This window comes from Pinus tabuliformis, chromosome 7 (assembly GCF_031772625.1).
Source record: "Pinus tabuliformis cultivar Carrire ecotype Pingquan chromosome 7, CPIR1, whole genome shotgun sequence".
NCBI lineage: Eukaryota > Viridiplantae > Streptophyta > Pinopsida > Pinales > Pinaceae > Pinus > Pinus tabuliformis.
This window is the reverse complement of record NC_142293.1, coordinates 719,017,011-719,044,230: the sequence shown is the minus strand read 5'-3', so window position 1 is coordinate 719,044,230 and position 27,220 is coordinate 719,017,011. Positions and strand designations below refer to the sequence as shown.

At 38.8% G+C, this 27,220-nt stretch overlaps 2 long non-coding RNA genes across 2 annotated transcripts; both read left to right on the top strand.

Moving 5' to 3' along the window:
- The first annotated feature begins 10,326 nt into the window (after positions 1-10,326).
- On the top strand, positions 10,327-16,948 carry LOC149249549 (uncharacterized). Its single transcript, XR_016265870.1, has 9 exons — positions 10,327-10,643; positions 10,783-10,864; positions 11,219-11,298; positions 15,501-15,579; positions 15,670-15,746; positions 16,011-16,086; positions 16,175-16,249; positions 16,352-16,673; positions 16,813-16,948. It is a non-coding gene; the product is annotated as an uncharacterized LOC149249549 (long non-coding RNA).
- Positions 16,949-22,428: 5,480 nt separating this feature from the next.
- On the top strand, positions 22,429-23,153 carry LOC149249548 (uncharacterized). Its single transcript, XR_016265869.1, has 3 exons — positions 22,429-22,504; positions 22,609-22,932; positions 23,072-23,153. It is a non-coding gene; the product is annotated as an uncharacterized LOC149249548 (long non-coding RNA).
- The last annotated feature ends 4,067 nt before the right edge of the window (positions 23,154-27,220 follow it).

Sequence of the window (27,220 nt, the reverse complement as noted above, 5' to 3'; positions counted from 1 at the left end):
TGTACTTAGGGCTTGGAGCAAGCCACCGCAACCCTCCCAAAACAGCTCTTTTGGCTGCTCCAACTACTGTCCTAAACTAAGACACCCATCCTACACTTTTCCTCCTTGTAGACATCCACTTCTGCTCTCCAAAACACTTGGATTTCAGCGAGACTTTTTCTGAAGAACTCACCCCTAACTAGGGCAACCTGAAGTAGGTCCAACCCACTTGCAAACCACTCCAACAACCTCTGATTTATTCTCTCGTACTATAGATGAATTTGGCATATCCTTGGCTGCTAAGTAGGCGACTTGGCCCTCCAAGAACCATACTTTTGTCCATCTGCAATACTTCAGAAATATCGAACTGTTAGAGAGATTGCTTTTGTTTTCATGCTCATATTTCTTCCTAAAAAGTCACGGCCTAGTCTCCTTCTACTCGTTGCCTTTACTTGCATAACTACAACCCAAAACCAGCCCTAACCAGACTTGACCCTTTCTCCTTCTTGGTTGCGGAATTGGCCTCCTATTTCAATCTTCAGATGAGAAATAAATGACTTGATTTGGTGAGGAATGAGGCTCCTCCTCACTCCTATTTATATCATTCCTTAGGATGACATCTAACATTCTTTAATAGTCTCCTCAAGTCAAGGACGACTTGAAACTTAAGACAAATTCACCCACATAATCACATAAAAAAAATTCTCTCAACCCACAAGGCCTCTCTTGGTGCTACAAGCGGCCCATTGTTCCTTTAAGGGTTCCCTACAATCTCCAAGTGCCAAGTGTCCAAATCCATACACGGTTTCACACCCACAAGCTTGGGTGCAATGCCCACACCCTTGGGTTCTTAGTCCAGAAGTGACTTTGTGGTGCTGATTCCTCCACAACCCTGTAGCCTAGGGTTTGGAGTACCTCCAAAGCTACCAATCTTAACACTCCCTCTTAGCAAGGGAGGTACTTCCAACACTAGGAAGTCTCCATCATCATCACCGGCGACACTAGCCCATCTAACGTCTGCCACTGTAGCATACTCTGTAGAATGAACAACACTATCTCAGTAGTGCCTCTGCCTCTGCCTCATCTCATTTGAACCGAAATATCTCAACACTTCCATAGGGTTGCTCCCTTTGAAGCTAGACTCCCTCTGAGTCTGCACGATCTCCATTGGCTCAACCTGTTACTGATCTCGTGCCCTACAAGGTCAGTCTGAGCTCCGGTCGAACACGACCGTCATCACTGCAACTTAATCCTGCAAGCACTCATCCTCGTAGGTCAAACACAACACATGCACATTCCAGCCAATCTCGTTGCCAAGCTAGTCAAGACCACATCTCCATGTCTTCAGCTGAAACATATGCTCCATGATCTAGACAATCTCAACTCCCTCTGAGTTGCTTCGCTGTGGACACGCTGATTCAATGGCCCTTCAAAGTAGTTATGATACCATGTTGTTTTTCCACGGTACTGGAATCTAGGTTAAGGTCTTAGAATCACTGACACTACCAATCCAAATACCACAACAAACTACTTTGCTCAACGAAATATAAACGACAGTAAATCAATTACTGAACAAATATATACAACTTTTTACAATTTTTTTAACAACCCAACTTCGTTATATTAACAAACTGTAATACAATTGTTTAGGGCTTCTGTACCAAGGATCATGGCCCTCATACAATCACTGATACAAGTAATACAAAGTAGGGTTTGGTCTCAACAACTTTGACCACTAATATACCCTTAACAAGTTGCACTGACTTACTAGTTGATCTAGTGTACGTCACAGCTCCACTAGTCATATCTTGAACACATCTTCCCAGCCCTTTAGCTCCCAATCTGCATCAACACGAATCTGCCTCTATCAATGTTATTGTTCCTTTTGGTGACTGAACACAGCTCCAATCTGCGCTCCAGTTGATCATTAGTATATTAACAACCAAGACATAGGATCTTTTGTTGAGTTGTTGACAATTCAGTCTGTGAACAACTCTAGACTGTCGACTACTTCTCCTCATCTCCTTTGGGAGTTCTTGCAAACTAGCTGCTCCTTAGTCATTCAAGAACACAACTCTTAGGGAATTCTTCTTTTTCCTTGTTGTGTTGCTTCAATGAGACAATGTTATGGCATGGAGGGCTTCCTCCTTTCCCTGAGCATCCCTTCTTTTGTCGTTCTAACAGTCCTCAAATTACTCCTGAAGTGAATTTACTTAGAGCGTGGAGCAAGCCACTACAACCCTCCGAAAACTGTTCTTTTGGCTACTCCTAATACTCACCTAAACGAGGACACCAATCCTGTACTTTTCCTCCTTGTAGACGTCCACTTTTTCTCTCCAAAACCCTTGGATCTAAGTGAGACTTTTTTGGAAGAACTCAACCCTAACTACGGTAACCTTAACCAGATCCAACCTACATTCAAACCACTCCAAGAACCTTTGATTTTTCGCTCCTACTGTAGATGAATGCAGCCTAACCTTGGCTGCCAAGTAAGCTACTTGACCCTCCAATAGTCATAATTTCATCCACCTGCAATACTTCAAAAATCTTGGCTTGTTAGAGAGAGCTTGCTTTTGTTTTCATGCTCAGATTTCGTCCTCAAAAGTCTCGGCCTAGTCCCCTTTTACTCGTTGTCTTTACCTGCATAACCACAACCCAAAACAGTCTCAAAACCAACCCTAACTAGACTTGATCCTTTCTCCTTCTTGGTTGCGGACTCGTCCTCCTATTTCAATCTTCACGTGAGGAATAAGTGTCTTGATTGGGTGAGGAATGAGGCTCCTCCTCACTCCTATTTATATCATTCCTTAGGGTGACATTTAAACTTCTCAAATTATCTCCTCAATTCAAGGCCGACTTGAAACTTAAGACAAGTTCATCCACATAATCAAATAAAAATTATTTTCACTCAATCCACAAGGCCTCTGTTGGTGCTACAAGCGACCCCTTATTCCTTTAGGGGTGCCCTACAATCTCCAAGTGCCAAGTGTCCAAATCCATACACGGTTTCACACCTGCAAGCTTGGGTGCAAAGTCGACACACTTGGGTTCTTTGCCCATAAATGACTTTGTGGTGCCAATTCCTCCAAAACCTTGTAGCCTAGGGTTTGGAGTACCTCCCAAGTTACCAATCTCAACATGTTCAATATGTTTAAATTTGATTGGATCCCTCTTACAAAAAGGATTATTTATCTTGTGATAACATTGATTGCATTATTCCTACTAGAATTATGTCTAGTTTAGAAATTTATAAACTGAGATGTAGCATGAAATATAAATGGGTTGGAATTAAGTTGTTTCACAAGTTCATGCCTTCAATTCTCTATTTATTTTTTATTAGAATACTAATATTTTATTTTCTATCTACCGCAGATGGTTGATTCCAGTGAGTAGAATTACATAAAATACAAAATGGATTATCCCCCTTTATATAAAAAAAGTTCAAAGCAAGGTATGTTTCACATTATGATTGATTGTTGCATTCAACTCTACAGTTTAACTTGTATAATGATACTAATATCTTATTATGTATCTGTTGTAGATGGCTTGTTCGGTGAGCATGTGTAAGTGGAATACAAAATGGAATGTCTATCTTTATATAGCAAACTCAAGACGAGGTATGTTTGCAATTACTAATAGTTATTTGTTTTGAATTATGCTTGCTATTACTATTTGTGTCTTTATTTTAACCTTATTCACACCACTTTTTTCCCTTTCAGCAAAGGAGAGGACACTACAATAGATATAATGTGCAAAAGGGAAGTTTGCAATTTTTTGTTTGTTGTTGTCTACATGATTTGTTTTTGTTGAAGTCCATGCCTTCAATCTCTCTGGTTTGACTTTTATTAGAAATCTAATATTTTATTGTATATCTATTGTAGATGCCATTTTTCAATGAGCATGAATACGTGAAATACAAAATGGACTCTCCCATTTTATATAACAATCTCAAATAAAGGTGTGTTTCTTATTATGATCAATTATCGCGTACTCTTTAGTTTAACTTATATAACGATTCTAATAGCTTATTGTGTATCTTTTGTAGATGGTTGGTTTTGATGAGCAAAAGCAAGTGGAATACAAGAGAGTGTCCATCGTTATAAAACAAACTCTAGGGGAGGTGTGTTTCCTATTATGAATAATTATTGGTTTTGAAATATGTTTAACATTACTAATTGTGTGTATATTTTAACCTTATTCAACCCACTTTTTTTTCCCTTTCAGCGGAGGACAACACATTGCAGGAGAGATGATGTGCGGAGGGGATGTTTGCAATTTTTTCTTTGTTCTTGTCTGCATGTTTTGTTTTGTTGAGTTTGAGCATGGCCATGTTGTGTTGTACTCATTTTCCTTTGTTTTGAATTTTTTTTTGTTTTTTGGTAGTTTGGTCTTGGTTTCGTTTGTTGAGTGTGTTGTACTCTTGCTTTGTTTTGTTTTTTTGTTTCTTTAATGTTTCTTGTAGTTTTGTCTTGGTTTCGTTTGTTGGGTGCGGAAATGAAAATGAATGAAGCAGACAGAGAAAATTGAGGTTATTGTTCATAAATGAAGGTGAGTCAACATATCTACATGAAATGCAGTTCACTTAAAAGCATTTTTCACTTATTTGTGGATCCATTTGTTTGCTATTCAAATTATTATATGTTTTATCTATGCTTTGATAGTCAAGTATATTGATCTTTTTATGTAGTGAACAACTACAATTGTATGGTCTACAAAGGTGAAGTGGTGAAGATGCATTAGACATTCTACAAACATGGCACAAAAGAAGGGTGAAACATACTTCTCTCATGCACAATACTAGTCCTTTAATACGCTGAAATATTCGTTAGTTGCACAATGATTTATCATTTTGTCATTGTTTCGAGGTAGTATGCTCTTGTTCATGGGTGTGACATTCAATATTTTTCCTAGAACTTTGATATGAAAGAAATGGAAATGCCACATTGGTGTTCACATGTTTAGGGATTATTTTTCATGATTGTTGTTATAATATTAGCAAGGGCGGTAGGTATGTCTATGGAGAGCAGGTATGTGTATGGTTAATTCATCACTTTGTATATTTATCCTTTAAGCTCCAATGGTTTATTCGTGATCTCATATATAATATTACTTTGTGCAGTGAGTGACTAGAATTGTAGTGTCTGGGAGGATCGAGTGGGCAAGATAGCTTAGGAAATATACATGCAGCGCAGAGGATGGGTGAGTCATGTTGTTTTCCAACAAAATATTGTTATTATTATTTGTTATTTCAACGTTTTCTCCTTCTAGCATGGTTCTCGGGTAGTACCACTTAAATAATGGTTTGACATATACATAAAATGGTATGTTTAAAATTATATGCTAATTTGGTCAACATCACACGCAAAACCCCACACAACGTGCCTTAGAGAGGAGGATGGTAAGGTCGAGCAAGCAAGCATACTGAGCCTTCAACAAATCAACCATTGTGCTAGTGGACAACACTAGGATTTTGGGTGTTTTGTTGTTTTTCCACGGTACTGGAATCTAGGTTAGAGTCATAAAATCACTGACACTACCAATCCAAATACCACAACAAACTACTTTGCACAATGAAATATAAACAACAGTAATCAATTAGTGCACAAATATAGACAACTTTTTACAATTTTTTAATAACCCAACTTCGTGATATTAACAAACTGTAATACAACTGTCTAAGGCTCCCGTACTAGGGATCATCGCTCTCATACAATCATTGATACAAGGAATACAAACTAGGGTTTGATGTCAACAACTTTGACCACCAAAGTACATTGAAAAAGATACACTAACTTACTAGATGATCTAGTGCACTTCACAACTCCATTGGTCGTTTCCTGAACACATCTGCTCGGTTCATTGTCTCCCAATTTGCAGCAACACCAATTTGCCTCTATGAATGATCCTGCTCCTTTAGGTCACTAAACACAATGCCAATTTGCCCTCTAGCTTAGCATTAGTCCATTAACAACCAAGACATAGGGCCTTCTGTTGAGTTGTACACAACTCTGTTTGCGAACAACTCTAGATTGCCCATTGCTGCTCCTCAGCTCCTTTGGGACTTCTTGCCCACTAGCTGCTCCTTAGTCGTTCAAGAACACAACTCTTAGGGAATTCTTCCCTCTATTGCCTATTTGTTCTGCTTCAATGAGGCAAACTTAGGGAATGGATGGATGCCACCTATCACTGTCAAAAGTCCTTCAACAACAAACTTGGGCTAGTCAAACTGTTCCCTTGACCTCCTTTTCCCGAGCATCCCTTCTTTTGCCCTTTTAACAATCCTCAAATTCCTTCTCAAGTGACTGTACTTAGGGCTTGGAGCAAGCCACTCTAGCCCTCCCAAAACAACTCTTTTGGCTACTCCAACTACTATCCTAAACTAAGACACCAATCCTACACTTTTCCTCCTTGTAGTGATCCACTTCTGCTCTCCAAAACACTTGGATTGCAGCGAGACTTTTTCTGAAGAACTCACCCCTAACTAGGGCAACTTGAAGTAGGTCCAACCCACTTGCAAACCACTCCAACAACCTCTGATTTATTCTCTCGTACTATAGATGAATTTGGCATATCATAACTACAACCCAAAACCAGCCCTAACCAGACTTGACCCTTTCTCCTTCTTGGTTGCGGAATTGGCATGCTATTTCAATCTTCAGATGAGAAATAAAAGACTTGATTTGGTGAGGAATGAGGCTCCTCCTCACTCTTATTTATATCATTCCTTAGGATGACATTTAACATTCTTTAATAGACAAATTCACCCACATAATCACATAAAAAAAAAATTCTCTCAACCCACAATGCCTTTCTTGGTGCTACAAGCGGCCCATTGTTCCTTTAAGGGTTCCCTACAATCTCCAAGTGCCAAGTGTCCAAATCCATACACGGTTTCACACCCACAAGCTTGGGTGCAATGTCCACACCCTTGGGTTCTTAGTCCAGAAGTGACTTTGTGGTGCGGATTCCTCCACAACCCTGTAGCCTAAGGTTTGAAGTACCTGCAAAGCTACCAATATTAACACTCCCTCTTAGCGAGGGAGGTACTTCCAACACTAGGAAGTCTCCATCATCATCACCGGCGACACTAGCCCATCTAACGTCTGCCAGTGTAGCATACTCTATAGAATGAACCACACTATCTCAGTAGTGCCTCTGCCTCTGCCTCATCTCATTTGAACCAAAATATCTCAACAATTCCATAGGGTTGCTCCCTTTGAAGCTAGACTCCCTCTGAGTCTACACGATCTCCATTGGCTCAACCTGTTACTGATCTCGTGCCCTACAAGGTCAGTCTGAGCTTCGGTCGAACACGACCGTCATCACTGCAACTTAATCCTGCAAGCACTCAACCTCGTAGGTCAAACACAACACATGCACATTCCAGCCAATCTCGTTGCCAAGCCAGTCAAGACCACATCTCCATGTCTTCAGCTGAAACATATGTTCCATGATCTAGACAATCTCAACTTCCTTTGAGTTGCTTCGCTGTGGACACGTTGACTCAATGGCCCTTCAAAGTAGTTATTATACCATGTTGTTTTCCACGGTACTGGAATCTAGGTTAAGGTCTTAGAATCACTAACACTACCAATCCAAATACCACAACAAACTACTTTGCTCAACGAAATATAAACGACAATAAATCAATTACTGAACAGCTCCAGAGTGTACGTCACAGCTCCACTAGTCATATCTTGAACACATCTTCCCACCCCTTTAGCTCCCAATCTGCATCAACACGAATCTGCCTCTATCAATGTTATTGTTCCTTTTGGTGACTGAACACAGCTCCAATCTGCGCTCTAGTTGATCATTAGTATATTAACAACCAAGACATAGGATCTTTTGTTGAGTTGTTGACAATTCAGTCTGTGAACAACTCTAGACTGTCGACTACTTCTCCTCATCTCCTTTGGGAGTTCTTGCAAACTAGCTGCTCCTTAGTCATTCAAGAACACAACTCTTAGGGACTTCTTCTTTTTCCTAGTTGTGTTGCTTCAATGAGACAAAGTTATGGCATGGAGGGCTTCCACTTATCATTGTCAAAAGTCCTTCTTCAACAACAAACTTGGTCTTGTCAAACTACTCCCTTAACCTCCTCCTTTCCTTGAGCATCCCTTCTTTTGTCGTTCTAACAGTCCTCAAATTCCTCCTGGAGTGAATTTACTTAGAGCGTGGAGCAAGCCACTACAACCCTCCGAAAACTGTTCTTTTGGCTACTCCTAATACTCACCTAAACGAGGACACCAATCATGTACTTTTCCTCCTTGTAGACGTCCACTTTTTCTCTCCAAAACCCTTGGATCTAAGTGAGACTTTTTTGGAAGAACTCAACCCTAACTACGGTAACCTTAACCAGATCCAACCTACATTCAAACCACTCCAAGAACCTTTGATTTTTCGCTCCTACTGTAGATGAATGCAGCCTAACCTTGGCTGCCAAGTAAGCTACTCGACCCTCCAATAGTCATAATTTCATCCACCTGCAATACTTCAAAATCTTGGCCTGTTAGAGAGAGCTTGCTTCTGTTTTCATGCTCAGATTTCGTCCTCAAAAGTCTCGGCCTAGTCCCCTTTTACTCGTTGTCTTTACCTGCATAACCACAACCCAAAACAGTCTCAAAACCAACCCTAACTAGACTTGATCCTTTCTCCTTCTTGGTTGCGGACTCGTCCTCCTATTTCAATCTTCACGTGAGGAATAAGTGTCTTGATTGGGTGAGGAATGAGGCTCCTCCTCACTCCTATTTATATCATTCCTTAGGGTGACATTTAAACTTCTCAAATTATCTCCTCAATTCAAGGCCGACTTGAAACTTAAGACAAGTTCATCCACATAATCAAATAAAAATTATTTTCACTCAATCCACAAGGCCTCTGTTGGTGCAACAAGCGACCCATTATTCCTTTAGGGGTGCCCTACAATCTCCAAGTGCCAATTGTCAAAATCCATACACGGTTTCACACCTGCAAGCTTGGGTGCAAACTCGACACACTTGGGTTCTTCACCCATAAATGACTTTGTGGTGCCAATTCTCTGTTGGTGCAACAAGCGACCCATTATTCCTTTAGGGGTGCCCTACAATCTCCAAGTGCCAATTGTCAAAATCCATACACGGTTTCACACCTGCAAGCTTGGGTGCAAACTCGACACACTTGGGTTCTTCACCCATAAATGACTTTGTGGTGCCAATTCCTCCACAACCCTGTAGCCTAGGGTTTGGAGTACCTCCCAAGTTACCAATCTCAACATGTTCAATATGTTTAAATTTGATTGGATCCCTCTTACAAAAAGGATTATTTATCTTGTGATAACATTGATTGCATTATTCCTACTAGAATTACGTCTAGTTTAGAAATTTATATACTGAGATATAGCATGAAATATAAATGGATTGGAATTAAGTTGGTTCACAAGTTCATGCCTTCAACTCTCTATTTTATTTTTTATTAGAATTCTAATATTTTATTTTCTATCTACTGCAGATGGTTGATTCCAGTGAGCAGAAATACGTAAAATACAAAATGGATTATCCCCCTTTATATAAAAAAGTTCAAAGCCAGGTATGTTTCACATTATGATTGATTGTTGCATTCAACTCTCCAGTTTAACTTGTATAATGATTCTAATATCTTATTATGTATCTGTTGTAGATGGCTTGTTCTGGTGAGCATGAGTAAGTGGAATACAAAATGGAATGTCTATCTTTATATAGCAAACTCTAGACGAGGTATGTTTGCAATTATGAATAATTATTTGTTTTGAATTATGCTTGCCATTACTATTTGTGTCTTTATTTTAACCTTATTCACACCACTTTTTTCCCTTTCAGCAAAGGAGAGGACACTACAATAGAGATAATGTGCAAAAGGGAAGTTTGCAATTTTTTGTTTGTTGTTGTCTACATGATTTGTTTTTGTTGAAGTCCATGCCTTCAATCTCTCTAGTTTGACTTTTATTAGAAATCTAATATTTTATTGTATATCTATTGTAGATGCCATTTTTCAATGAGCATGAATACGTGAAATACAAAATGGACTCTCCCCTTTTATATAACAATCTCAAAGAAAGGTGTGTTTCTTATTATGATTAATTATTGCATACTCTTTAGTTTAACTTATATAACGATTCTAATAGCTTATTGTGTATCTTTTGTAGATGGTTGGTTTTGATGAGCAAAAGCAAGTGGAATACAGGAGAGTGTCCATTGTTATAAAACAAACTCTAGGGGAGGTGTGTTTCCTATTATGAATAATTATTGCTTTTGAAATATGTTTAACATTACTAATTGTGTGTTTATTTTAACCATATTCAACCCACTTTTTTTCCCTTTCAGCGGAGGACAACACATTGCAGGAGAGATGATGTGCAGAGGGGATGTTTGCAATTTTTTCTTTGTTCTTGTGTGCATGTTTTGTTTTGTTGAGTTTGAGCATGGCCATGCTGTGTTGTACTCATTTTCCTTTGTTTTGAATTTCTTTTTGTTTTTTTGTAGTTTGGTCTTGGTTTCGTTTGTTGAGTGTGTTGTACTCTTGCTTTGTTTTGTTTTTTTATTTCTTTAATGTTTCTTGTAAATTTGTCTTGGTTTCGTTTGTTGGGTGCGGAAATGGAAATGAATGAAGCAGACAGAGAAAATTGAGGTAATTGTTCATAAATGAAGGTGAGTCAACATATCTACATGAAATGCAGTTCACTTAAAAGCATTTTTCACTTATTTGTGGATCCATTTGTTTGCTATTCAAATTATTATATGTTTTATCTATGCTCTGATAGTCAAGTATATTGATCTTTTTATGTAGTGAACAACTACAATTGTATGGTCTACAAAGGTGAAGTGGTGAAGATGCATTAGACATTCTACAAACATGGCACAAAAGAAGGGTGAAACATACTTTTCTCATGCACAATACTAGTCCTTTAATACGCTGAAATATTCGTTAGTTGCACAATGATTTATCATTTTGTCATTGTTTCGAGGTAGTATGCTCTTGTTCATGGGTGTGACATTCAATATTTTTCCTAGAACTTTGATATGAAAGAAATGGAAATGCCACATTGGTGTTCACATGTTTAGGGATTATTTTTCATGATTGTTGTTGTTATAATATTAGCAAGGGCGGGTAGGTATGTCTATGGAGAGCAGGTATGTGTATGGTTAATTCATCACTTTGTATATTTATCCTTTAAGCTCCAATGGTTTATTCGTGATCTCATATATAATATTACTTTGTGCAGCGAGTGACTAGAATTGTAGTGTTTGGGAGGATCGAGTGGGCAAGATAGCTTAGGAAATATACATGCAGCGCAGAGGATGGGTGAGTCATGTTGTTTTCCAACAAAATATTGTTATTATTATTTGTTATTTCGGCGTTTTCTCCTTCTAGCATGGTTCTCGGGTAGTACCACTTAAATAATGGTTTGACATATACATAAAATGGTATGTTTAAAATTATATGCTAATTTGGTCAACATCACACGCAAAACCCCACACAACGTGCCTTAGAGAGGAGGATGGTAAGGTCGAGCAAGCAAGCATACTGAGCCTTCAACAAATCAACCATTGTGCTAGTGCACAACACTAGGATTTTGGGTGTTTTGTTGTTTTTCCACGGTACTGGAATCTAGGTTAGAGTCATAAAATCACTGACACTACCAATCCAAATACCACAACAAACTACTTTGCACAATGAAATATAAACAACAGTAATCAATTAGTGCACAAATATAAACAACTTTTTACAATTTTTTTAATAACCCAACTTCGTGATATCAACAAACTTTAATACAATTGTCTTAGGCTCCCGTACTAGGGATCATCGCTCTAATACAATCACTGATACAAGGAATACAAACTAGCATTTGATGTCAACAACTTTGACCACCAAAGTACGTTGAAAAAGATACACTAACTTACTAGATGATCTAGTGCACTTCACAACTCCATTGGTCGTTTCCTGAACACATTTGCCCGGTTCATTGTCTCCCAATTTGCAGCAACACCAATTTGCCTCTATGAATGATCCTGCTCCTTTAGGTCACTGAACACAACGCCAATTTGCCCTCTAGCTTAGCATTAGTCCATTAACAACCAAGACATAGGGCCTTCTGTTGAGTTGTACACAACTCTGTTTGCGAACAACTCTAGACTGCCCACTGCTGCTCCTCAGCTCCTTTGGGACTTCTTGCCCACTAGCTGCTCCTTAGTCGTTCAAGAACACAACTCTTAGGGAATTCTTCCCTCTATTGCCTATTTGTTCTGCTTCAATGAGGCAAACCTAGGGAATGGATGGATGCCACCTATCACTGTCAAAAGTCCTTCAACAACAAACTTGGGCTAGTCAAACTGTTCCCTTGACCTCCTTTTCCTGAGCATCCCTTCTTTTGCCCTTTTAACAATCCTCAAATTCCTTCTCAAGTGACTGTACTTAGGGCTTGGAGCAAGCCACTCCAGCCCTCCCAAAACAACTCTTTTGGCTGCTCCAACTACTGTCCTAAACTAAGACACCAATCCTACACTTTTCTTCCTTGTAGACATCCACTTCTGCTCTCCAAAACACTTGGATTTCAGCGAGACTTTTTCTGAAGAACTCACCCCTAACTAGGGCAACCTGAAGTAGGTCCAACCCACTTGCAAACCACTCCAACAACCTCTGATTTATTCTCTCGTACTATAGATGAATTTGGCATATCCTTGGCTGCTAAGTAGGTGACTTGGCCCTCCAAGAACCATACTTTTGTCCATCTGCAATACTTCAGAAATATCGAACTGTTAGAGAGATTGCTTTTGTTTTCATGCTCATATTTCTTCCTAAAAAGTCACGGCCTAGTCTCCTTCTACTTGTTGCCTTTACTTGCATAACTACAACCCAAAACCAGCCCTAACCAGACTTGACCCTTTCTCCTTCTTGGTTGCGGAATTGGCCTCCTATTTCAATCTTCAGATGAGAAATAAATGACTTGATTTGGTGAGGAATGAGGCTCCTCCTCACTCCTATTTATATCGTTCCTTAGGATGACATCTAACATTCTTTAATAGTCTCCTCAAGTCAAGGACGACTTGAAACTTAAGACAAATTCACCCACATAATCACATAAAAAAAAATCTCTCAACCCACAAGGCCTCTCTTGGTGCTACAAGCGGCCCATTGTTCCTTTAAGGGTTCCCTACAATCTCCAAGTGCCAAGTGTCCAAATCCATACACAGTTTCACAACCACAAGCTTGGGTGCAATGCCCACACCCTTGGGTTCTTAGTCCAGAAGTGACTTTGTGGTGTTGATTTCTCCACAACCCTGTAGTCTAGGGTTTGGAGTACCTCCAAAGCTACCAATCTTAACACTCCCTCTTAGCAAGGGAGGTACTTCCAACACTAGGAAGTCTCCATCATCATAACTGGCGACACTAGCCCATCTAACGTTTGCCACTGTAGCATACTCTGTAGAATGAACAACACTATCTCAATAGTGCCTCTTCCTTTGCCTCATCTCATTTGAACCGAAATATCTCAACACTTCCATAGGGTTGCTCCCTTTGAAGCTAGACTCCCTCTGAGTCTGCACGATCTCCATTGGCTCAACTTGTTACTGATTTCGTGCCCTACAAGGTCAGTCTGAGTTCCGGTCGAACACGACTGTCATCACTGCAACTTAATCTTGCAAGCAATCATCCTCGTAGGTCAAACACAACACATGCACATTCCAGCCAATCTCGTTGCCAAGCCAGTCAAGACCGCATCTCCATGTCTTCAGCTGAAACATATGCTTCATGATCTAGACAATATCAACTCCCTCTGAGTTGCTTCGTTGTGGACACGCTGATTCAATGGCCCTCCAAAGTAGTTATGATACCATGTTGTTTTTCCATGGTCCTGGAATCTAGGTTAAGGTCTTAGAATCACTAACACTACTAATCCAAATACCACAACAAAATACTTTGCTCCCAATCTGCATCAACACCAATCTGCTTCTATCAATGTTATTGTTCCTTTTGGTGACTGAATACAACTCCAATCTGCGCTCCAGTTGATCATTAGTATATTAACAACCAAGACATATGATCTTTTGTTGAGTTGTTGACAATTTAGTCTGTGAACAACTCTAGACTGTCGACTACTTCTCCTCATCTCCTTTGGGAGTTCTTGCGAACTAGCTGCTCCTTAGTCATTCAAGAACACAACTCTTAGGGACTTCTTCTTTTTCCTAGTTGTGTTGCTTAAATGAGACAAAGTTATGGCATTGAGGGCTTCCACTTATCATTGTCAAAAGTGCTTCTTCAACAACAAACTTGGTCTTGTCAAACTACTCCCTTAACCTCCTCCTTTCCTTGAGCATCCCTTATTTTGTCGTTCTAACAGTCCTCAAATTCCTCCTGAAGTGAATTTACTTAGAGCTTGGAGCAAGCCACTACAACCCTCCGAAAACTGTTCTTTTGGCTACTCCTAATACTCACCTAAATGAGGACACCAATCATGTACTTTTCCTCCTTGTAGACGTCCACTTTTTCTCTCCAAAACCCTTGGATCTAAGTGAGACTTTTTTGGAAGAACTCAACCCTAACTACGATAACCTTATCCAGATCCAACCTACATTCAAACTACAAGAACCTTTGATTTTTCACTCCTACTGTAGATGAATGCAGCCTAACCTTGGCTGCCAAGTAGGCTACTCGACCCTCCAATAGTCATAATTTCATCCACTTGCAATACTTCAAAAATCTCGGCCTGTTAGAGAGAGCTTGCTTCTGTTTTCATGCTCAGATTTCGTCCTCAAAAGTCTCGGCCTAGTCTCCTTTTACTCGTTGTCTTTACCTGCATAACCACAACCCAAAATAGTCTCAAAACCAACCCTAACCAGACTTGATCCTTTCTCCTTCTTGGTTGCGGACTCGTCCTCCTATTTCAATCTTCACATGAGGAATAAGTGTCTTGATTGGGTGAGGAATGAGGGTCCTCCTCACTCCTATTTATATCATTCCTTAGGGTGACGTTTAACCTTCTCAAATTGTCTCCTCAATTCAAGGCCGACTTGAAACTTAAGACAAGTTCACCCACATAATCAAATAAAAATTATTTTCACTCAATCCACAAGGCCTCTCTTGTGCTACAAGCGACCCTTGTTCCTTTAAGGGTGCCCTACAATCAAGTGCCAAGTGTCCAAATGCATACATGGTTTCACACCTGCAAGCTTGGGTGCAAAGCCGACACGCTTGGGTTCTTAGCCCACAAGTGACTTAGTGGTGCCAATTCCTCCACAACCCTGTAGGCTAGGGTTTGGAGTACCTCCCAAGTTACCAATCTCAACATGTTCAATATGTTTAAATTTGATTGGATCCCTCTTACAAAAAGGATTATTTATCTTGTGATAACATTGATTGAATTATGTCTAGTTTAGAAATTTATAAACTGAGATGTAGCATGAAATATAAATGGGTTGGAATTAAGTTGTTTCACAAGTTCATGCCTTCAATTCTCTATTTATTTTTTATTAGAATACTAATATTTTATTTTCTATCTACCGCAGATGGTTATTTCTCGTGAGTAGAATTACATAAAATACAAAATGGATTATCCCCCTTTATATAAAAAAAGTTCAAAGCAAGGTATGTTTCACATTATGATTGATTGTTGCATTCAACTCTACAGTTTAACTTGTATAATGATACTAATATCTTATTATGTATATGCTGTAGATGGCTTGTTCGGGTGAGCACGTGTAAGTGGAATACAAAATGGAATGTCTATCTATATATAGCAAACTCAAGACGAGGTATGTTTGCAATTACTAATAGTTATTTGTTTTGAATTATGCTTGCTATTACTATTTGTGTCTTTATTTTAACCTTATTCACACCACTTTTTTCCCTTTTAGCAAAGGAGAGGACACTACAATAGATATAATGTGCAAAAGGGAAGTTTGCAATTTTTTGTTTGTTGTTGTCTACATGATTTGTTTTTGTTGAAGTCCATGCCTTCAGTCTCTCTAGTTTGACTTTTATTAGAAATCTAATATTTTATTGTATATCTATTGTAGATGCCATTTTTCAATGAGCATGAATACGTGAAATACAAAATGGACCCTTCCATTTTATATAACAATCTCAAATAAGGTTGTGTTTCTTATTATGATCAATTATCACGTACTCTTTAATTTAACTTATATAACAATTCTAATAGCTTATTATGTATCTTTTGTAGATGGTTGGTTTTGATGAGCAAAAGCAAGTGGAATATAGGAGAGTGTCCATTGTTATAAAACAAACTCTAGGGGAGGTGTGTTTCCTATTATGAATAATTATTGCTTTTGAAATATGTTTAACATTACTAATTGTGTGTTTATTTTAACCATATTCACCCACTTTCTTTCCCTTTCAGCAGAGGACAACACATTGCACGAGAGATGATGTGCGGAGGGGATGTTTGCATTTTTTTCTTTGTTCTTGTGTGCATGTTTTTTTTGTTTAGTTTGAGCATGGCCATGCTGTGTTGTACTCATTTTCCTTTGTTTTGAATTTCTTTTTGTTTTTTTGTAGTTTGGTCTTGGTTTTGTTTGTTTAGTGTGATGTACTCTTGCTTTGTTTTGTTTTTTTGTTTCTTTAATGTTTCTTGTAAATTTGTCTTGGTTTTGTTTGTTGGGTGCGGAATGGAAATGAATGAAGCAGACAGAGAAAATTGAGGTAATTGTTCATAAATGAAGGTGAGTCAACATATCTACATGAAATGCAGTTCACTTAAAAGCATTTTTCACTTATTTGTGGATCCATTTGTTTGCTATTCAAATTATTATATGTTTTATCTATGCTCTGATAGTCAAGTATATTGATCTTTTTATGTAGTGAACAACTACAATGGTCTACAATGGTGAAGTGGTGAAGATGCATTAGACATTCTACAAACATCACAAAGGAAGGGTGAAACATACTTCTCTCATGCAGAATACTAGTCCTTTAATAAGCTGAAATATTCATTAGTTGCACAATGATTTATCATTTTGTCATTGTTTCGAGGTAGTATGCTCTTGTTCATGGGTGTGACATTCAATATTTTTCCTAGAACTTTGATATGAAAGAAATGGAAATGCCACATAGGTGTTCACATGTTTAGGGATTATTTTTCATGATTGTTGTTGTTATAATATTAGCAAGGGAGGGTAGGTATGTCTATGGTTAATTCATCACTTTTTATATTTATCCTTTAAGCTCCAATGGTTTATGTGTGATCTCATATATAATATTACTTTGTGGAGCGAGTGACTAGAATTGTAGTGTCTGGGAGGATCGAGTGGGCAAGATAGCTTAGGAAATATACATGCAGCGCAGAGGATGTGTGAGTCATGTTGTTTTCCAACGAAATATTGTTATTATTATTTGTTATTTCGGCGTTTTCTCCTTCAAGCATGGTTCTCGGGTAGTACCACTTAAATAATGGTTTGACATATACATAAAATGGTATGTTTAAAATTATACGCTAATTTGGTCAACATCACACGCAAAACCCCACACAACGTGCCTTAGAGAGGAGGATGGTAAGGTCGAGCAAGCAAGCATACTGAGCCTTCAACAAATCAACCATTGCGCTAGTGGACAACACTAGGATTTTGGGTGTTTTGTTGTTTTTCCACTGTACTGGAATCTAGGTTAGAGTCATAAAATCACTGACACTACCAATCCAAATACCACAACAAACTACTTTGCACAATGAAATATAAACAACAGTAATCAATTAGTGCACAAATATAGACAACTTTTTACAATTTTTTTAACAACCCAACTTCGTGATATTAACAAACTGTAATACAACTGTCTAAGGCTCTCATACTAGGGATCATCGCTCTCATACAATCATTGATACAAGTAATACAAACTAGGGCTTGATGTCAACAACTTTGACCACCAAAGTATGTTGAAAAAGATACACTAACTTACTAGATGATCTAGTACACTTCACAACTCCATTGGTTGTTTCTTGAACACATCTGCCCGGTGCATTGTCTCCCAATTTGCAACAACACCAATTTGCCTCTATGAATGATCCTGCTCCTTTAGGTCATTGAACACAACGCCAATTTGCCCTCTAGCTTAGCATTAGTCCATTAACAACCAAGACATAGGGCCTTCTGTTGAGTTGTACACAACTATGTTTGCGAACAACTCTAGATTGCCCACTGCTGCTCCTCAACTCCTTTGGGACTTCTTGCTCACTAGCTGCTCCTCAACTCCTTTGGGACTTCTTGCTCACTAGCTGCTCCTTAGTCGTTCAAGAACACAACTCTTAGGGAATTCTTCCCTCTATTGTCTATTTGTTCTGCTTCAATGAGGCAAACTTAGGGAATGGATGGATGCCATCTATCACTGTCAAAAGTCCTTCAACAACAAACTTGGGCTAGTCAAACTGTTCCCTTGACATCCTTTTTCCGAGCATCCCTTGGCTGCTCCAACTACTGTCCTAAACTAATACACCAATCCTACACTTTTCCTCCTTGTAGACATCCACTTCTGCTCTCCAAAACACTTGGATTTCAACGAGACTTTTTATGAAGAACTCACCCCTAACTAGGGCAACCTGAAGTAGGTACAACCCACTTGCAAACCACCCCAACAACCTCTGATTTATTCTCTCGTACTATAGATGAATTTGGCATATCCTTGGATGCTAAGTAGGCAACTTGGCCCTCCAAGAACCATACTTTTATCCATCTGCAATACTTCAGAAATATTGAACTGTTAGAGAGATTGCTTTTTTCTCATGCTCATATTTCTTCCTAAAAATTCACGGCCTAGTCTCCTATTCGTTGCCTTTACTTGCATAACTACAACCCAAAACCAACCCTAACCAGACTTGACCCTTTCTCCTTCTTGGTTGCGAAATTGGCCTCCTATTTCAATCTTTAGATGAGAAATAAATGACTTGATTTGGTCAGGAATGAGGCTCCTCCTCACTTCTATTTATATCATTCCTTAGGATGACAGCTAACATTCTTTAATAGTCTCCTCAAGTCAAGGACAACTTGAAACTTAAGACGAATTCACCCACATAATCACATAAAAAAAAAATTCTCTCAACCCACAAGGCCTCTCTTGGTGCTACAAGCGGCCCATTGTTCCTTTATGGGTTCCCTACAATCTCCAAGTGCCAAGTGTCCAAATCCATACACGGTTTCACACCCACAAGCTTGGGTACAATGCCCACACCCTTGGGTTCTTAGTCCAGAAGTGACTTTGTGGTGCTGATCCCTCCACAACCCTGTAGCCTAGGGTTTGGAGTACCTCCAAAGCTACCAATCTCAATACTCCCTCTTAGCAAGGAAGGTACTTCCAACACTAAGAAGTTTCCATCATCATCACCGGCGACACTAGCCCATCTAACATCTGCCACTGTAGCATACTCTGTAGAATGAACAACACTATCTCAGTATCGCCTCTGCCTCTGCCTCATCTCATTTGAACCGAAATATCTCAACACTTCAATAGGGTTGCTCCCTTTGAAGCTAGACTCCCTCTGAGTCTGCACGATCTCCATTGGCTCAACCTGTTACTGATCTTGTGTGCTACAAGGTCAGTCCGAGCTCCGGTCGAACACGACTGTCATCACTCCAACTTAATCCTGCAAGCACTCATCCTTGTAGGTCAAACACAACACATGAACATTTCAGCCAATCTCGTTGCCAAGCCAGTCAAGACCACATCTCCATGTCTTTAGCTAAAACATATGCTCCATGATCTAGACAATCTCAACTCCCTCTGAGTTGCTTCGTTGTTGACACGCTGATTCAATGGCCCTTCAAAGTAGTTATGATACTATGTTGTTTTTCCACGGTACTGGAATCTAGGTTAAGGTTTTAGAATCACTGACACTACCAATCCAAATACCACAACAAACTACTTTGCTCAACGAAATATAAACGACAGTAAATCAATTATTGAACAAATATATACAACTCTTTACAATTTTTTTAACAACCTAACTTCGTTATATTAACAAACTGTAATACAATTGTTTAGGGCTTCTGTACCAAGGATCATGGTCCTCATACAATCACTGATACAAGTAATACGAAAGTAGGGTTTGGTCTGAACAACTTTGACCACTAATATACCCTTAACAATTTGCACTGACTTACTAGTTGATCTAGTGTACGTCACAGCTCCACTAGTCATATCTTGAACACATCATCCCAGCCCTTTAGCTCCCAATCTACATCAACACGAATCTGCCTCTATCTATGTTATTGTTCCTTTTGGTGACTGAACACAGCTCGAATCTGCATTCTAGTTGATCATTAGTATATTAACAACCAAGACATAGGATCTTTTGTTGAGTTGTTGACAATTCAGTCTGTGAACAACTCTAGACTGTCGACTACTTCTCCTCATCTCCTTTGGGAGTTCTTGCAAACTAGCTGCTCCTTAGTCATTCAAGAACACAACTCTTAGGGACTTCTTCTTTTTCCTAGTTGTGTTGCTTCAATGAGACAAAGTTATGGCATGGAGGGCTTCCACTTATCATTGTCAAAAGTCCTTCAACAACAAACTTGGTCTTGTCAAACTACTCCCTTAACCTCCTCCTTTCCCTGAGCATCCCTTCTTTTGTCGTTCTAACAGTCCTCAAATTCCTCCTGGAGTGAATTTACTTAGAGTGTGGAGCAAGCCACTACAGCCCTCCGAAAACTGTTCTTTTGGCTACTCCTAATATTCACCTAAACGAGGACACCAATCCTGTACTTTTCCTCCTTGTAGATGTCCACATTTTCTCTCCAAAACCCTTGGATCTAAGTGAGACTTTTTTGGAAGAACTCAACCCTAACTACGGTAACCTTAACCAGATCCAACCTACATTCAAACCACTCCAAGAAGCTTTGATTTTTCACTCCTACTGTAGATGAATGCAGCCTAACCTTGGCTGCCAAGTAAGCTACTCGATCCTACAATAGTCATAATTTCATCCACCTGCAATACTTCAGAAATCTTGGCCTTTTAGAGAGAGCTTGCTTCTGTTTTCATGCTCAGATTTCGTCCTCAAAACTCTCGGCCTAGTCCCCTTTTACTCGTTGTCTTTACCTGCATAACCACAACCCAAAACAGTCTCAAAACCAACCCTAACTAGACTTGATCCTTTCTCCTTCTTGGTTGCGGACTCGTCCTCCTATTTCAATCTTCACGTGAGTAATAAGTGTCTTGATTGGGTGAAGAATGAGGCTCTTCCTCACTCCTATTTATATCATTCCTTAGGGTGACATTTAAACTTCTCAAATTATCTCCTCAATTCAAGGCCGACTTGAAACTTAAGACAAGTTAATCAATAAAAAATTATTTTCACTCAATCCACAAGGCGTTTGTTGGTGCTACAAGCGACCCCTTATTCCTTTAGGGGTTCCCTACAATCTCCAAGTGCCAAGTGTCCAAATCCATACACGGTTTCACACGTGCAAGCTTGGGTGCAAAGTCGACACACTTGGGTTCTTCGCCCATAAATGACTTTGTGGTGCCAATTCCTCCAAAACCCTGTAGCCTAGGGTTTGGAGTACCTCCCAAGTTACAAATCTTAACATGTTCAATATGTTTAATTTTGATTTTATCCCTCTTTCAAAAAGGATTATGTATCTTGTGATAACATTGATTGCATTATTCCTACTAGAATTATGTCTAGTTTAGAAATTTATAAGCTGAGATGTAGCATGAAATATAAATGGGTTGGAATTAAGTTGTTTCACAAGTTCATGCCTTGAATTCTCTATTTATTTTTTATTGGAATACTAATATTTTATTTTCTATCTATTGCAGATGGTTGATTGCAGTGAGTAGAATTACATAAAATACAAAATGGATTACCCCACTTTATATAAGAAAAGTTCAAAGCAAGGTATGTTTCACATTATGATTGATTGTTGCATTCAACTCTATAGTTTAACTTGTATGATGATACTAATATATTATTATGTATCTGCTGTAGATGGCTTGTTCGGGTGAGCATGTGTAAGTGGAATACAAAATGGAATGTTTATCTTTATATAGCGAACTCCAGACGAGGTATGTTTGCAATTACTTATAGTTATTTTTTTTGAATTATGCTTGCTATTACTATTTGTGTCTTTATTTTAACCTTATTCACACCACTTCTTTCCCTTCAAGCAAAGGAGAAGACACTACAATAGATATAATGTGTAAAAGGGAAGTTTGCAATTTTTTGTTTGTTGTTGTCTACATGATTTGTTTTTGTTGAAGTCCATGCCTTCAATCTCTCTGGTTTGACTTTTATTAGAAATCTAATATTTTATTGTATATCTATTGTAGATGCCATGTTTCAATGAGCATGAATACGTGAAATACAAAATGGACTCTCCCATTTTATATAACAATCTCAAATAAACATGTGTTTCTTATTATGATCAATTATTGCGTACTTTTTAGTTTAACTTATATAACGATTCTAATAGCTTATTGTGTATCTTTTGTAGATGATTGGTTTTGATGAGCAAAAGCAAGTGGAATACAGAGAGTGTCCATTGTTGTAAAACAAACTCTAGGGGAGGTGTGTTTCCTATTATGAATAATTATTGCTTTTGAAATATGTTTAACATTACTAATTTTTGTGTTTATTTTAACCATATTCAACCCACATTTTTTCCCTTTCAGCGAAGGACAACACATTGCAGGAGAGATGATGTGCAGAGGGGATGTTTGCAATTTTTTGTGTGTTCTTGTGTGCATGTTTTGTTTTGTTGAGTTTGAGCATGGCCATGCTTTGTTGTACTCATTTTCCTTTGTTTTGAATTTCTTTTTGTTTTTTGGTAGTTTGGTCTTGGTTTCGTTTGTTGAGTGTGTTGTACTCTTGCTTTGTTTTGTTTTTTTATTTCTTTAATGTTTCTTGTAAATTTGTCTTGGTTTCATTTGTTGGGTGCGGAAACGAAAATGAATGAAGCAGACAGAGAAAATTGAGGTAATTGTTCATGAATGAAGGTGAGTCAACATATCTACATGAAATGCAGTTCACTTAAAAGCATTTTTCACTTATTTGTGGATCCATTTGTTTGCTATTCAAATTATTATATGTTTTATCTATGCTTTGATAGTCAAGTATATTGATCTTTTTATGTAGTGAACAACTACAATTGTATGGCCTACAAAGGTGAAGTGGTGAAGATGCATTGGACATTCTACAAACATGGCACAAAAGAAGGGTGAAACATACTTCTCTCATGCAGAATACTAGTCCTTTAATACGCTGAAATAATCGTTAGTTGCACAATGATTTATCATTTTGTCATTGTTTCGAGGTAGTATGCTCTTGTTCATGGGTGTGACATTCAATACTTTTCCTAGAACTTTGATATGAAAGAAATGGAAATGTTACATTGGTGTTCACATGTTTAGGGATTATTTTTCATGATTGTTGTTGTTATAATATTAGCAAGGGAGGGTGGGTATGTGTATGGTTAATTCATCACTCTGTATATTTATTCTTTAAGCTCCCATGGTTTATTTGTGATCTCATATATAATATTACTTTGTGCAGCGAATGACTACAATTGTAGTGTCTGGGAGGGTCGAGTGGACAAGATATCTTAGGAAATGTAGATGCAACGCAGAAGATGGGTGAGTCATGTTGTTTTCCAACAAAATATTGTTATTATTATTTGTTATTTCAACGTTTTCTCCTTCTAGCATGGTTCTCGGGTAGTACCACTTAAATAGTGGTTTGACATATACATAAAATGGTATGTTTAAATTTATATGCTAATTTGGTCCACATCACACGCAAAACACAACGTGCCTTAGAGAGGAGGATGGTAAGGTCGAGCAACGTGCCTTAGAGAGGAGGATGGTAAGGTCGAGCAAGCAAGCATACTGAGCCTTCGACCAATCAACCATTGTGCTAGAAGACAACTCTAGGATTTTGGGTGTTTTGTTTTATTTCCACGGTACTGGAATCTAGGTTAGGGTCTTAGAATCATTGACACTACCAATCCAAACACCACAACAAACTACTTTGCACAATGAAATACAAACAACTGTAATCAACTAGTGCACAAATATAGACAACTTTTTACAATTTTCTTAATAACCCAACTTCGTGATATTAACAAATTGTAATACAACTGTCTAAGGCTCCCGTATTAGGGATCATTGCTCTCATACAATCATTGATACAAGGAATACAAACTAGGGTTTGATGTCAACAACTTTGACCACCAAAGTACGTTGAAAAAGATACACTAACTTACTAGATGATCTAGTGCACTTCACAACTCCATTGGTCGTTTCCTGAACACATCTACTCGGTTCATTGTCTCCGAATTTGCAGCAACACCAGTTTGCCTCTATGAATGATCCTGCTCCTTTAGGTCACTGAACACAATGCCAATTTGCCCTCTAGCTTAGCATTAGTCCATTAACAACCAAGACATAGGGACTTCTGTTGAGTCGTACACAACTCTGTTTGCAAACAACTCCAGATTGTCCACTGCTGCTCCTCAGCTCCTTTGGGACTTCTTGCCCACTAGCTACTCCTTAGTCGTTCAAGAACACAAATCTTAGGGAATTCTTCCCTATATTGCCTATTTGTTCTGCTTCAATGAGGCAAATTTAGGGAATGGATGGATGCCACCTATCACTGTCAAAAGTCCTTCAACAACAAACTTGGGCTAGTCAAACTGTTCCCTTGACTTCCTTTTCCCGAGCATCCCTTCTTTTGCCCTTTTAACAATCATCAAATTCCTTCTCAAGTGATTGTACTTAGGGCTTGGAGCAAGCCACTCCAGCCCTCCCAAAACAACTCTTTTGGTTACTCCAACTACTGTCCTAAACTAAGACACCAATCCTACACTTTTCCTCCTTGTAGTGATCCACTTCTGCTCTCCAAAACACTTGGATTGCAGCGAGACTTTTTCTGAAGAACTCACCCCTAACTAGGGCAACCTGAAGTAGGTCCAACCCACTTGCAAACCACTCCAACAACCTCTGATTTATTCTCTCATACTATAGATGAATTTGGCATATCCTTGGCTGCTAAGTAGGCGACTTGGCCCTCCTAGAACCATACTTTTGTCCATCTGCAATACTTCAGAACTATCGAACTGTTAGAGAGATTGCTTTTGTTTTCATGCTCATATTTCTTCCTAAAAAGTCACGGCCTAGTCTCCTTCTACTCGTTGCCTTTACTTTCATAACTACAACCCAAAACTAGCCCTAACGAGACTTGACCCTTTCTCCTTCTTGGTTGCGAAATTGGCATGCTATTTCAATCTTCAGATGAGAAATAAAAGACTTGATTTGGTGAGGAATGAGGCTCCTCCTCACTCTTATTTATATCATTCCTTAGGATGACATTTAACATTCTTTAATAGTCTCCTCAAGTCAAGGACAACTTGAAACTTAAGACAAATTCACCCACAAAATCACATAAAAAAAAATTCTCTCAACCCACAAGGCCTTTCTTGGTGCTACAAGCGGCCCATTGTTCCTTTAAGGGTTCCTTACGATCTCCAAGTGCGAAGTGCGAAGTGTCCAAATCCATACATGGTTTCACACCAACAAGCTTGGGTGCCTTGCCCACACCCTTGGGTTCTTAGTCCAGAAGTGACTTTGTGGTGCTCATTCCTCCACAAATCTGTAGCCTAGGGTTTGGAGTACCTGCAAAGCTACCAATCTTAACACTCCCTCTTAGCAAGGGAGGTACTTCCAACACTAGGAAGTCTCCATCATCATCACCGGCGACACTAGCCCATCTAACGTCTGCCAGTGTAGCATACTCTCTAGAATGAACAAAACTATCTCAGTAGTGCCTTTGCCTCTGCCTCATCTCATTTGAACCAAAATATCTCAACACTTACATAGGGTTGCTCTCTTTGAAGCTAGACTCCCTCTGAGTCTGCACGATCTCCATTGGCTCAACTTGTTACTGATCTCGTGCCCTACAAGGTCAGTCCGAGCTCCGGTCAAACACGACCGTGATCACTGCAACTTAATCCTACAAGCACTCATACTCGTAGGTCAAACACAACACATGCACATTCCAGCCAATCTCGTTGCCAAGCCAGTCAAGACCACATCTCCATGTCTTCAGCTGAAACATATGTTCCATGATCTAGACAATCTCAACTCCCTTTGAGTTGCTTCGCTGTGGACACGCTGATTCAATGGCCCTTCAAAGTAGTTATGATACCATGTTGTTTTTCCACTGTACTGGAATCTAGGTTAAGGTCTTAGAATCACTAACAGTACCAATCCAAATACCACAACAAACTGCTTTGCTCAACGAAATATAAACGGCAGTAAATCAATTACTGAACACTCATTCAAAACACTCCAGGAACCTTTGATTTTTCGCTCCTATTGTAGATGAATGCAGCCTAACCTTGGCTATCAAGTAAGCTACTCGACCCTGCAATAGTCATAATTTCATCGACCTAGAATACTTCAAAAATCTTGGCCTGTTAGTGAGAGCTTTCTTCTGTTTTCATGCTAAGATTTCGTCCTCAAAAGTCTCGGCCTAGTCCCCTTTTACTTGTTGTCTTTACGTACATATCCACAACCCAAAACAGTGTCAAAACCAACCCTACCTAGACTTGATCCTTTCTCCTTCTTGGTTGCAGACTCGTCCTCCTATTTCAATCTTCACGTGAGAAATAAGTGTCTTGATCGGGTGAGGAATGAGGCTCCTCCTCACTCCTATTTATATCATTCCTTAGGGTGACATTTAAACTTCTGAAATTATCTCCTCAATTCAAGGCCGACTTAAAACTTAAGACAAGTTCATCCACATAATCAAATAAAAATTATTTTCACTCAATCCACAAGGCCTCTGTTGGTGCTACAAGAGACTACTTATTCCTTTAGGGGTGCCCTATAATCTCCAAGTGCCAAGTGTCCAAATCCATACACAGTTTCACACGTGCAAGCTTGGGTGCAAAGTCGACACACTTGGGTTCTTCGGCCATAAATGACTTTGTGGTGCCAATTCCTCCAAAACCCTGTAGCCTAGGGTTTGGAGTACCTCCCAAGTTACCAATCTCAACATGTTCAATATGTTTAAATTTGATTGGATCCCTCTTACAAAAAGGATTATATATCTTGTGATAACATTGATTGCATTATTCCTACTAGAATTATGTCTAGTTTAGAAATTTATAAACTGAGATGTAGCATGAAATATAAATGGGTTGGAATTAAGTTGTTTCACAAGTTCATGCCTTCAATTTTCTATTTATTTTTTATTAGAATACTAATATTTTATTTTCTATCTAAA